General features: G+C 42.6%; 1 protein-coding gene across 4 annotated transcripts in view; it reads left to right on the top strand.

Annotated features, from left to right (window-relative positions):
• Window positions 1-239: 239 nt before the first annotated feature.
• HIVEP2 (HIVEP zinc finger 2) overlaps window positions 240-13541 on the top strand; it is a 149190-nt gene continuing 135888 nt past the window's right edge. For all 4 annotated transcript variants that reach the window (XM_068938526.1, XM_068938527.1, XM_068938520.1 and 1 more), the window contains exon 1: window positions 240-764. The gene's annotated coding sequence lies outside the window, so the exon portion shown is untranslated. The remainder of the gene's footprint in view (window positions 765-13541) is intronic.

Here is a 13541-nt window from a genome sequence, read left to right as displayed (position 1 = left end):
CCCACATCCTTAAAGGAAATTCTCAAGCTGGGAAGACGCACAACTTTTGCATGGCAAGTTGAGACTGGCTCTCCTGGGAGTTCCCTTTTCGGAGGAGGGGGAGGGGGGAGCAGAGCGATCTCCTCCGGCGGGGAGAGGCTGAGGCTTTGCACTCAGAAGCCCTGCCTCCTCCCTCCCCTTCTGTCCCTGTCTGCACAGTGCACCTCTCTCCTCCTGCTCGCCGCCTCGCTCGCGCTCTCACGCACTCGCGGCGCCCATCACCCCCGCGCCGGGCGCTGCCGGTCGCGCCCCGCTCGCTCCCCGCCGGCGCGCTGGGGGACCCGGTGACGTCACGGGCCGCGCACTCCCCGCGCTCGCTCGCCGCCCTGTAACTTCTGTTCTGGGAAGTGGTGCCAGGAATAACCCAGCCTGTCTGCAGATCAGAGAGGCTCCCTCCCTCCTCGGCCAGAAAAAAACTGCGGCTCCCCGGGCCTCTGCCTCTCCCGTGTAAAAACTGAGCCTCACCATTATTGCTGTTATTATTATTTTTTTTTCTGCAAAAAGAGGGAGAGGAATGATCTACCTTAAGATAAATACGTGAAACAGACGCCCCTTGGCTGCTGGAATATCTCTGTCTGTCTTTATATAAAGAAATACCGCGAGCCGCCTCGCTCCAGGCAAGCCCTTAGCAAAGGAGCAACAAGAGCACCCAGCGGGATCAACAACAACAACAACAACAAGGGCACCGAGAGGGCTTTCCTCCTTCCTCCTCGGTGACTTTCCAGGTGAGCAGCAGCTGCTGCTGCAGGCAGCCCCCTCCTCCCTGCCTCCGCGCCTGCCTCCCGCCTGTCCCCTGTCACGGGCACCATCTGACAACCGCGCCGCGCCGCCGGCGGGTGCCAGGGCTGGGGAGGCTCTCCCGGAGTGGGGGTCGGGCTGGGGCTGGGGCTGGGGGGAGGGGGGAAGGGATGCGGGGCCTTTGCTGCTGGCTTTTTTTTTTTTTTTTTTTTTTGGACGGTGGCAGAGAAAGTACTTGACAGGCGGGGGGTCTGACGCGAAAGCTTTCCGTGTGGCCGGAGCAACTCGCAGTGCGGTTGTGGCAAGTCGGTGCTGCCCGGCCTTGGGGCGGCGGGGGTAAACGGAGGGCACGGGGCGGGCGGCGCGGGGGCAGGCGGCTGCTCGGGGGAGCCGGCGGCGCTCTCGGGCCGCCACACCGGTAAGTCACCCCGCGGCGGCGGCGGCGGCCGCTGTGGGTGCTGACACCAGCCGGCACCGTCCGCGGGGTGCGGCGGCCAGCGGCCCCCCCACCCCCCCCACCCCGCGGCGGCGTCCGGGCGGGCTGGGGGGCGGGCGGCCTTTGTTAGTGACACGGTGTTAGGAAACGCGGGGAATACCCGGCGTGGAAGCGTACGCAGATGAGGCGCGGGCTGCCTTGCGTAATCCCCTCCCGTGGCGGGGAGCGAGCCGCCGCGGGGGGCCGCCCGCCGGCGGCGGCCGCGGGGCGGGGGGGAAGGTGAGGCTGCGGCCGCCGCCGGGCGGGGGAGGGGGTGCCCGGCGGCGCGGGGGCGCTGCGCGGCCGCGGTCGGCGCGCCGGTGCGTGCGCGCCGCCCCGCGCCTGGGCGACCGTTCCCTGAAGTGGGTGGGACGTTGGCCCGTTCCGGGAATGTTCCATGACGTGGTAACGCCACAGGAAGGGGGTGAGCGAGGGGCTCGGCCGCCGGGGCCGTCCCCCCGCCCCCCCAGCCGCGGCGGGCGCGGGGCAGGAGTCATTATATAACGCGGGAGTGCGCGGACGGCCGGGCGCCGTTATGTAAGAGGCACCTCGGGGCCGCCGCGGGCCGGGGGGGGAGAGGGGCCGAGGGCCGCCGCCGCCGCCGCCCTCGGCCGCAGGGACGCTCGCCGCCTGCCTCGGACGTGCGGCCTGCGCAGTCACGGGAGCGCGGTACTTGCGGGGAAACCCCAGGGTTAGCCCGCACACCGGGGCTGCCGGCTGACCGGACGCCGCTCCTCCGCCGAGGGCACGGCCGGTGCCCGGCCCGCCCCGGCGTCGTCCCCCCCCCGCCGCCGCCGCCTGCGCTGCCCCGGCTGCCGGGCGCCGCGGGTGTCCCCTCGCCTGAAGCCAGGGGCTCTTGCGTGGCGGGCTGGGGGCAACCCACGTAAACAAATAAAAGCACCCCCGATTTTCGTCTCCCGGAAGAGGCTGCTCTCTTGTTGTTGCTGATGGGTAATAACAGTCAAACGTTATTTTTAGGGATTTTTCTTAATGCGGTAACTGAGCCAATTAAACTTCTGCTTCAGACGTCAGACAACTTCTTTTATTACAGTAACTTTTAAATGCCGCTTCAAACTAATAGAAATTCTAATGCAGCTCGTTGGAAATGTTCAGCTGGGTGATTTCCAGTCTCATTTTGAAACGAAGTAAACGTTAATATAAAATCAGACTGGCTTTGTACATTATTAAATATAGAAAATATTATATGTCATCTTAGTCAAGGGTATTACTTTTTTTGCTTATAATGAGTCTTTGCTGTGGTTTATTGTGAAGGAAGTAAATAAAGTGGTCTAGGTGGCAAAACCAAACCATTAATAGATAGGGATATTATTATAGGTATATTATTATTATTCTACTCTGTGAAGCTGTGTGCGCAGACAGTAGCTTCTTTCCTGGGTCTGTGCAGCGCCTAGCACAAGGGGGCTCTGGTCATCATTAGGACTTTTGGGGACACTGACTAATTATTATGGTCCTTACTAAACTGAAAGAACTACTGGTCTAACAAGGACCGAATTCAGTGGACCTACTTCTTGAACTCTGCTGTTGCTGTAACTTACTGCTGATGGCCGGAGGAATTTGATCCTCAGGTTATGAGGACACAGTGCAGAATCTTCAGTATTTTGCTAGTGAAAATTATAAGCAAATGAGCTAACAAAATGCAACTGTTTTTAAAGATATCAGTCTTTTGCCTATTAGGTTTGCAGCATACAGCCATATTTGGATAGGTGCACTGTAACCTGGAGCTTATATTTGTTTACAATTAGATGTTTCCATATCTTTCCAGTTAGGGAATGCTTCTGAAACTTGAGGTTATGGGCTATCTGAAATTTGCTTCATGATTTTTATTGTTTTGCCTGATTTTTTTTTTTTCCAAAAAGTTGTTAACATTGTAATTGTAGATTGGTCTGAGAGGGTGTTTTTTTTTTTTCCATGCAAGTTTTTAAAAGTTACTACTCCTTCTGTAAATACATTTAGGGTTATTGTGGTTTTCAACTGTGCAAATGACAGCATTGATGTGGTACAAAGCCACAAGGTGTCATTAGTTTTGTTGATGGAACATTCGAAATTTTTAGTGTTGTATATTTTCCAGTGGCCACTGGGCATAGCAGGTACACATCGTGGCTGAAGTGGCACGTTGAAACATCGCTGGTATGATAAGAATAAAAATAAGCGGCACTTGTCCCAAAGCACAAATGTAGGGGACTTTTAATTGTGTATCTAGGTCTGATTGTGTGGCAACAGTGCAAAACTGTGCTTTACAAAGACAGATTTTTAGATTCTCAAGTGACTAGATTGCCTCATATGTGAGATCTGTTTACAAACCTTCTTGTTACTATGAAGACAAAACAGAGAGCCATATGCATTCATGTGGTCCTTGCTGAATAATGGTACATGTGTCTGCTTGAGTGTTTGGCAGTATATCATGTTTAGTTTATGTGGTGGCACCCTACAAGGCCATTCTTCTTTGACTTTTAACTGTTTCTAATACTGTTGGCTGAACACAATTATATGAATAAAATATTATATGAATATGATATTAGTCTACTCTGCTTGTTTGTAGGTAAGCTGACAATTTTTAGGGCAGGAAATGGACTTCAGAGCATCTCGCCAAACTTCTTTATTTATTCATTTATTTAGGTGCTTGTTTTTAAAAGAACAAAGCTGAATTGGATTTAAAGAAAAGTGGAAGTAATCAGTACCATATTGCATGCCCTTCTCCTCACCACCTTCCTTCTGAGTCATCAGCAGGGGCAGTTACTAGTTTTGAAATCTAACCATTTGGGGTAGGATGACTGGCACATAGGAGCTATGTGTCTTGCAGAAGTGGTTTACTTAGCTAAGAACAATAATACTTACCCATCAAAGAGAAAAATGCTTGCTATTTAAGAGTATTACTGTAGGTAGAAAGCTGATAAGATCAGTTATGTGACCTGCAAAGTGTTATGAAAGAAGGCAAGCCATGTTCCAGACTTTAGTATGATGAGGTTTTGTAATAAGCTGTGCTTTGTTATATGGATGGCTCTCCATCCTGCTCTGTAAGCAGAGTTCAGCAAGTACTATGGTCACATAATTCTCACTTGATTCAGCACAAGAATTCCAGATTCAGTTGTCAGACCCATATGCTAACTTTCTCCAGCTGTCCTAGGTTATATTATAAGTCAGGTCTGGCAAAAGTTGAGTCTTCATGGCAATGGCCTTCACAGGGTAAAGAGGAGAAAATGTTTTTTCTGTCCATGTTTCTTTGCTCGTTGAGAAGAGGTGAACCTGAGAGTATTGCTTTAAAGTACTGGTCCTTCCAACAGGAGGAGTGCATGATTCTTTGCTAGAGCGGATGGGTTATAGTCTTCAGCAAGAGTTAATTACTAATACTCATGGGAACTCATAGAAGTGTTGTATGCAGAGGCTGCATACCTTTGCTATTTGAAAAATGTCTGATAAGTTAGTTGTGAGGAAACTGCTTTAAAAATTTTTTATTTAAAGAGGTAGGTTATTTTTTTCCTAATAGATTTCTTACACAAATCTCTAAAGTAATGTGTTGTGAATTAAAGTAGCTATTTTATAAATTATTTATCTTTCAACTGTAATTTAACTGATCTTTTTTTTTCAGTAGAAGGAACTATCTAGCAGTTCCCAAAGAACTGAAGAAACAGCAAGAGGATTGAAAACATAAGCTAGATAGAGATTGGAGAATAGTATTTCTCACTGGTGTGTTTCAGTCGGTAATTCTGGGTACTATATCTAATTAGAGTTGCAGAGAGTTATCACATAAGAATGGCAATTTCAAGCCGGCTGTGCCATTTTAATAGGAAAAAGCAGTTTTGTACTGTTTTGTTGTTCTTCGTAAGGCTTAGCTGTTTTTTATAAGTTTGCAACAACTTCTATTGCAGCAGGAAGCATTAAACAGGAATTTCATTGGGGCCGTGCTTTTCTTTCTGGAGTGAAATCAGGACTTAAAAAAGCACTTGTCTGACAGCCTGAGAGCAAAAAATCCGTTGCAAGTAGAAGCATTAGAGATTTTCCCCGACAACCAGCTAGTGAACCTCTACTTGGACCTTAAGAGATCATCAATGAAGTTAAATATGTTAATCTCTGGAAACATCTGTTTTTTGGCTTTTTAATGAAATGGCAAGTGGGAGGCACCGCATACTTCTGATTTTCGCGTTATGGACTTCTATTGATAAATTAAACAACTGACTTTATCTTAACTGCTCATTCTTAATGAGTTGCCCCGGTAAGATTTCTCCCCATAAATCTCTCTCACAAAGCTATTAGCATGGAAAGGGAGTGAGAGGGTATGGGAAGGGGAAACAATCTGATGCAGCGTTTCCAAATCCCTGATGTGAAATAATCAGAAGGCATACAAATATCATATGTATCTTTGCCTGTCAAGTTAAAAGTCTCTTAGCCTTTTTTTATCTTGTGATTAATTTCTCACCATCATTAATGTGGTCTAAGCGTAAGAGTTTCCTCTTGGTGTGAGGAAGTTTTGTGGATTCTGGGTACCTGTTGTCATTTGTCTTTCAGCTATCTCTTGAACATCTGCAAAACGGTCTCTCTCTGGTCTCTGTACACCAGGGTAATAACAATAAAGTCTGGACCACAACTGTGTATGCCGACAACGTTGCTTGTGTTTCTGTATTTGTTCGTTCTGCCCTGAGTGTGCTGCTTCTACTATTTCTTGAAACTCAGTGCTGCCTTTTACTTTTTATTGATTCCTAAGATTGTCAGTGGAGGTTTTTATATGAGAAAGCAAAAATGCATACCTGTTTTTTTTCCCTCTGCTTTCTCTCAACGGGGAACTTGGCCTGCCTACATACAGAAAAAGTTACCATGTGGATGGTAGTGTTCTTAAAGTAGTACAGTGCACCAATGTGGATGTTTAATCTGATAGAAGTTGCTCTGATGCATGGTTATGCTGGTATGACTAGTTTGTGTAGTGAGTATATCCATTCTTCTGAGTTTCTGTGGGGGTTATGGACGTTCTACCTATGCCAGTGTAGATGAAGTCTCAGCAGAAAGAATTCTTTTCTTTCTAAAGATGACACAGAAACCTTAAACAGGCGGTAATGTGTTACTCGCCATTTCCATACACACCCAGATATGTTTTGTTGTACCTCATTTTATGTGTTTACCAGCAAATTATTTGATTTTATTTTTTTTTACTTGTGATTGACAGTTCTATGCTAACACATTCATCAATTCTGAAAAATATCACTCTCTGATATAGAAAATTTTAATTTCCACAAAGAAATTGTAAAAAAAGTCTCTTTTTAAAAACATAAATTCACTTCATTGCAACTTGTTGTAGTAGGCTGCTTTAGCTCTGACTGAAGTCTCTGATTTGTGGCAGCTGCCAAAGGGAAAAAAAAGGATGTATAGTATTTTTTAAAAGGCATGCTTTAATTACTATTTTGTCATACAAGAAGAACTTGAAGTTTGATAGCTACAGAAAGAGTTTCTTTTTAAAATAGTGTTTATCATAAATTCCATATGAAGAATCACACGGGAAAGAAGTTAAAAGAATTTGCATATATAGTTCAGTTTAACAGAAGAGTAAAAACTAGAGGAACTAAAGGGAATCGAAACTACAGTGTCAGGTGACATTTTAAAGGTAATGCAGTAAAACAGTGCTTGATCCTCTTCATAAGAAAATACTTGTGAAAGACTGAAGCAGAAAAAAGCAGCTTATTCTTCTTATTCACTATTTAGAGTGAATTTTAGACTAGTTCAGACTATATTGGATACAATATGATCACGTAGTTGATGTTAACATATAAGGCTTCTTTGGCTACTGAGGTTGTAATATTGCCCCTGGCCTGACTGGGCCAACTTAATCCCCCCCAAACCTAGCGGTGTGCGTGGAATTTTCATGTGCTGCGCTTGGCGGTCGCCTGTCAGGGCTCAGGCGCTCTCCTTATCAAGCGCTTCATGAACAAGGAGAAATACTGCTTATTTTTAAAATAAGCAATTTAAAAAGCTGAACAAAATCTCTAGTTACGTGTCGCAGAAGATGATAACCATCTGAGAGAATTTAATAGAGCAGAATATTTAATTTTCTTAAAATAAGATTATTTAATGAACAGTTTTCCCATAAAATAGTATGTGCACTTAGCCAGAAAGGAGCTTTCTATTTAAAAAAAAAAAAAAAGATTATTAGAATTAGTCTTATTAGACAGTATTTTTTTTTTTTGCTTGAATATTTTTATCAAGGATCTCAAAATTGTTTTCCTTCTAAATGGGAGAAATGGCCCATTCTCTCTGTATTTTGTATTTGTGGTTTGCATTAAAACAAAACACGTGTGGTGTGTCAAGAAAGAATATTATGAAATAATAAGTGGGGGTTACCCTTCCCTGACAACAGGACATGACGCTATTTAGTTGTAGGGCAAGGCCGGGATTCAATAGAGAGCGAGTTGTTGGCACGTATGAACAGTATTCATAGTTCAGTGCGTGGCATTTTGAGAGCAATCCGTTCAGAAAACTGCTAAAATATGTGGAGTTTCATGTACATTGTCTTTCAGAGTCAGCTGCAATGTTTCACTTAGCTGAAAAATGGTTCTTTATTTGCTCTAACTGTTGTCAATTTATATGGGGCTTGAGAGTGGTTTTATTTCTTTCTGTGTAAGCCTCACCAATGATAAAGAAATGCTCTGGAGAATAATGTAGGCCTCTATTTAAACTGGCATCTGTGCAAGCTGACAGTGTATAACTGTATCCTCTATGACAACTGCGAACAGCCCCTTGCTATTCATCTTGAGATCTGAATTTATAAAACTATTTTGTTAACATTGTTGAAGAGAGAATAGAGTCCAATTCTTGGTCTTCTGCAACGCTAGAGGGAGAATAATTTTGACTTTTTCCCATCTAGAGTAAGAAAAAAAGGACTGGGAAAAACTGAACAATAAATACGAAGAAATCATCTACTGAATAAGATGGTGTCAACTTTTGCACAGTCAGTTTTCAGAGCGGTCATTATGCGAATCATATTTTTTGGTGTGAAAAGAGCATCCAGTACTTCAGTCAAATGTATTATTTTAAAGTGCTTGCGTTAATATGTTGACAATTTATGTGTGAAAACAAGCCCAAGAGCAACAGCCTAGCAATTACACTTCTCTTCTGACTGGGGTTTAAAATCAGTTATGTTTATGAAGATAAAGCCTTTTTTTTTTTTTTCCTGTTTAGTCTGAGACAAAATCATTCTTTAGTAAGAAAGTTATTTATCCTTGATTGAACATTCATAGATTCCTAGGCCCAAATCCCAATCCCACTGAAGTCAATAAAAGTTTCTACACTGACTCTGGTAGAGATAGTATTAGTATCAGAGATAGTAACTACAGCTGAAGAAGCTTGTGATATGTGTTGGGATAAGAGTCATTTATATAAAAAATATGTTTGAGTAGAAAATCACTGCATGATGTTAGTGAGGTTAAAACTAACAGCAAGATTTTTTATTTTAGAGCTAGAGGGATGCTAAGTACAGTATTACTACTTCTCTAGTAAGTTCGTACGGTGGTAATAAAATTCGGATGGAGTGGTAAAGTTGGTCTAGTCTATTATCTGTCATGTTTGATATTTATTAGCGATGTATTGTTCAAATATATTTTTTAAATCTCTGATTTACTTAATTACTAATTAAAAATATACAAATCTATACTCAGCTTTGACCTAATTTATCATAGTGGATAGTGTTAGTTATTGGTAGAAAGCTTCAGAATCAGCCATGCTTTAGTAGAACTACTGCATGATTTGGTGTAGTTAGTAGGGCAGGTTTGAGACAGCTATGTTTTGTAAAGGAGTAAGGTTCACTCTAGTGTGAAGGTTCCCATAGTACCTTTCTGTGGTTTGTTAGGTTATTGGCAGCACTTTGGTTTGCAAAACGTCAAGTGACGAAAGGATGACATGTAGGACCTTAATTTCAAACCTGCTTCGTTTTTAACTCAGCTCGCTAATAGCTGAAAACTGTTATTGTGTAACTGCAGTGGCTCCATTAAATTAGTTAGTACAAAAGGGCAAAATTAGTCAGGACAAAAATTCATCACTTTATGTATAGTTTTTATGAACAGGCTTGGCAAAGGGGTGAGAAAGTAATAGGCAAGGGATTGGAAGTATGATCAGATCCTGCAAAACATCTCTTTTGGAGGAAGGACAAGGTGCATTTATACAGCAGCCTGGAAATGCTTGTTTTGTTTCTGGGTTATACAGATTTCAGTTTCCAGATAAAGATAAGCCTGAACCTTTCATGACAGCAAGGTAACCTGGACATGTTCACTTGTCAAAGGTAAGTGTGGAAGGAGAAGAACCTCTGCTTTAGTTTCTGTCCGTGTCCCCTACGTAATGCTTTACAGTGGTGTGTCTGTGGTCTTTGCGTGTTCTTCTGTGTAACAGCAAAGTAGCTTTCCGTAGATACACCCTGATTTTCCTCAAGATCTCCCTCTGCATGGCAGGAAAGAGAAACACATGTGGGGCAATGGAATTACTTTATTTGCACCTTTCCAAAGCTTCAATGCAGCATATTTTCCACAAATGGAGTGACTATGAGAGAAGCCTTTTACTTTTTTTCCTCTCTCTTACAGCCTTAGTAATTAAAGAAGAAAACGAGGAGGCTAAATATATATTTTTGGATGTATGCTGGCTGAGAATGAGGTCTAGAGGGAAAGATTATTTAATAAAGTGGGTAGGGGAGGTGTAAATGTGACTGATAGCGGATTATAATTATATACAAGAAGTACTCTTACCAGATTAAGTCTTCCTCTAGCATTGTGTCCCCAGCTTATAGAATGGTAGTCGTTAAAATCCTCTCTGAATGGGAAGTCATAAAAGCATGTCTTCATGAGTAACTAAGATCCAGCAGAAGCCACCATCTTGGATTCAGTGGTAGCATCCTCTAATTTCCGTTGTTTAGCTTCTCCACGCTCAGAATATAATGAGGTGTGCCTTCTTATCTTGCTCCATGATTGCAGGTATTTCTCTTTTTATTCACTTATTGCACTGTTTTGATTTAATTTGGTTGCAGCTTCATTTGATCCTGGTCAGTAGTTCAAACCACTTAACCAACAAGCAAGGGAATAAATGAAACCGATTTTGACTGACCCTTTTTCTGTCAAGTGGGTTGTCTGGCAAACCAGGAGTACAATAAATAGATTTTGTGGCTATTTATGGACTCATGCACTAGAAAGCAGAGTGCTGTGCTTCCCAGTTTCGTTATGTAATTCAGACAGTGTCACATCCAGATGATGGGATTATACCTGTGTGTTTATTTTAGCCAAAAAAATGCCATTTTTGGCTCCACTGCTTTGATGTTTTCTCATAAAAAAAAAATAAACATTTCAAAAGAAAATGGAGGGGGTTTGGTATATTGCATGAAGAAATGTTTAAGTGTGCTTGTGTGCATGTATGCATATACACCTACACACGTTTATGTGATCATAGCTTTTGCATCCAGTTGTATTCAGTCTCCTTCATGGTACTGTATGCCTGGAATAATTTCATGAGAGCTAGTCATTGCAGGTCTGCATTATCTGTCACTGAGAGGAAGATTTCGCCTATTGTTAATGTAGATTGGACTTTTGGTAAAAATTAAATATCAAAGAACATATTTAAAGTAAATTCACTTAGTTGCATTATTAATGTGAGACTATTAGCATTTATTGCACAAATGTATGTATTGATGCATATACATAGTCACATTTTGTTAAACAGGTTAAAAAAAAAAATCATGTTAGTTCTCTGTATTGGACTATTATAAATTTATTTTGGTGTAATGGGAATCAGAACCTGTCCAGGTGACCTTTCTAAAACTATTCACTATAGTGGCACATTGCTGGCCTGATGATGCCACAAGAGTCAATATTCATCCATTCATGGAGAGTGGTTCTTGTTACTGCCTGTGACTGATTCAGCCAAGGCTGTATCTTGGTAGACCCTGAAGATTTTTCCCTCCTAAGTAGAGGCACTCTGAATTCTTTTCATATCCTCTTGCTTCTGAAGGGCGTACTCCTATCACTCTTCTAGCCAGAAGTTTAAAGGATTACTTCTGAGGTCCTGTCACTGGCGATTCGTGACAGTCGACTTGTGTATAGTGCTCATTGACCCCCACCCCGCTGGTCAGTCAGTTCACTTTGACTCCAGGGCTGAACTAGTGGTTCCAGGTCTCCTGGCATTAGGTATGTGACCAGAAAGTCAAGTCGTGAACAGATGACCCCTGTAAATAGTTTATGTAAATGAAGGATATCATAAAGAGCATTTGGATCATGGCAACACTTGTCATCTTGTTGCTTGATCTTTGGTCTCTGTTGTGTCAAGTGCAAAATCATTTTACTCTCATCCCAGAGTTTTCAAGTCAGTGCCCCGCAATTGAGAAGATGATGATACCAAGCTGTGCTCAGCTTGTGCTACCTTGCAAATTGTCTAGTCTCTTGTGAATAAAATGAAAACTCTTGTCATTTTGGATCAAATCTTGGCTTCAATAAAAGTGCAGAATGGCACGTTCTTACTTTCATGGTGCTGGGATTTTGCTGAAAGTTGTGGAAAGGACTTGACTGTCTTAGCATATAAATTGAAACCTTCACCATACAAGGTTTAATCTTTAGTGGATATAATAACAGTAGATGAGAATATTGGAAAAACTGTCTCATGGACACGGCCTCTGGATACTTCAGGCAGAGAAGATTCAACACAAAGGGTACTCTCAGCAGAAATGTTTGTTACATTGCCAGATGGTAAAAGGTAATTTGGAAAGAAAGAATAAAGATATATTCCCTACCCCAAGGTGCTTTCATTGTGTTTTGAATATAAGATGTGTAAAGTTTTAGATGCAAGTGTTGGTGCTGGCAGTGGCTTAGAGCTGTGGTTTCTTTCTTTCTTTCTTTTCTTTTTTTTTTTTTTGTAGTTTTAATTCGTTTGAAAAGAAACTCAGTGGGTTCCTGAAGGCATCATAGTTCCAACAGAGTTTGTTAGCTTGGATTCTGGACTTTACCTTACCTATCCTGTACCCATTTTCACCAGTGAGATCCACCTCTCTGATTTTGGAACTGCTCGTTAAGATAAAGATGCGAGAAACTTGCATTTCATTTCAGTTTGCGCATGCTGTCATTTTGGTGTTTCTTTCTAATGCGATCTCATAACGTCTTGTCTCAAGTGGCATTATTTCTGAGATGTGTATACGTGTGTATATATACACACATATGAACACACACATATATGCACACATATTTAGACTTTTTTACAGCTCCTGCTGCTGTTCATCATTTAAAAAAAGGCATAATAAAATGGTGTTTACAATAAGATCACAAGGCCCTCGTACAGTGTTTCGTTCTTGTGCAACCTACATATCCTATGTATACGGTCTTCCATGTGAAATGGAAGTAGCACTGAACTGAATTGGCTTATCACTGATAACTGGTTTTCTCTTTGCACTTTTCCACTTTTAAGTGTAATTTAAAATTTAAAATTTAATCTTACACATGATGGCTTGACCAGAGGGGAGAACTGTTTTATTGTCTTTTTCTTTCTCTCTCTCTCTCTCTCTTTTTTTTTTTTTTTTTTTTAGTACTACAAATAGAGAAATGAAGAGGAAAAAGCCCAAATCAACCAAAGCTTATGACATGGTTTTAAAATATATAACCTTGGGCAAAAAGGGCCAGTTATTGGAGTAGTTCTTGAGTAACCTAATTGATAAGGATCCTTGCCTGTTTAGGTTGTTGCTGGTAGTTGGAAACATTCCTTTTCTAAATTTGTGCCTTACTGCATACCCTGAGGTATGTGTACAACCTGCTGTAATTGCACAGTTTATTATTTTATTAATGAGAGCTATGATGATGTGTTGGCTCATGAGTTTCCTTTCATCCAGGTCTGGCCTCCTCATTGCGGAGGGATCTGCGATTCTGTTGTTTGGGCACGGGATGGTGATGGAGAGCAAAAGCAAAGTCTTAACAAGCATGGTTCAAAGAACACAGACTTTGTCCTAAGCCCTGTATTTGGTGTGCTATTGCAACTAATGGCAGGAAAGGTGGGATACCTCTTTAACACATACCTAATGAATAATACAAGAGGCAGAAGTAAATTCTGTGCTACATAATCCCAAGTACCTGAGCCTCTGCCAGCTGGAAGGAAAGGAATGCACACCCTAACTGCCTCTCCTAACCATGAGAGAGCACCTTGCCCTGCGTTGAGCTGGGTCTCTCCTGTCTACTTATTTGCCTGAGTGGCTGGAAGACTCGTACAAAGTTTGCTGTAAGGCACGCAGCAGTGAGCAGGCATCTGGCAGGCAATAGCAGCTCCTCTTTTCAAT

Source organism: Struthio camelus, chromosome 3, assembly GCF_040807025.1.
Source record: "Struthio camelus isolate bStrCam1 chromosome 3, bStrCam1.hap1, whole genome shotgun sequence".
Lineage (NCBI taxonomy): Eukaryota > Metazoa > Chordata > Aves > Struthioniformes > Struthionidae > Struthio > Struthio camelus.
Note: the sequence above shows the minus strand (reverse complement) of the source record. Positions and strands in the feature narration are given on the sequence as shown.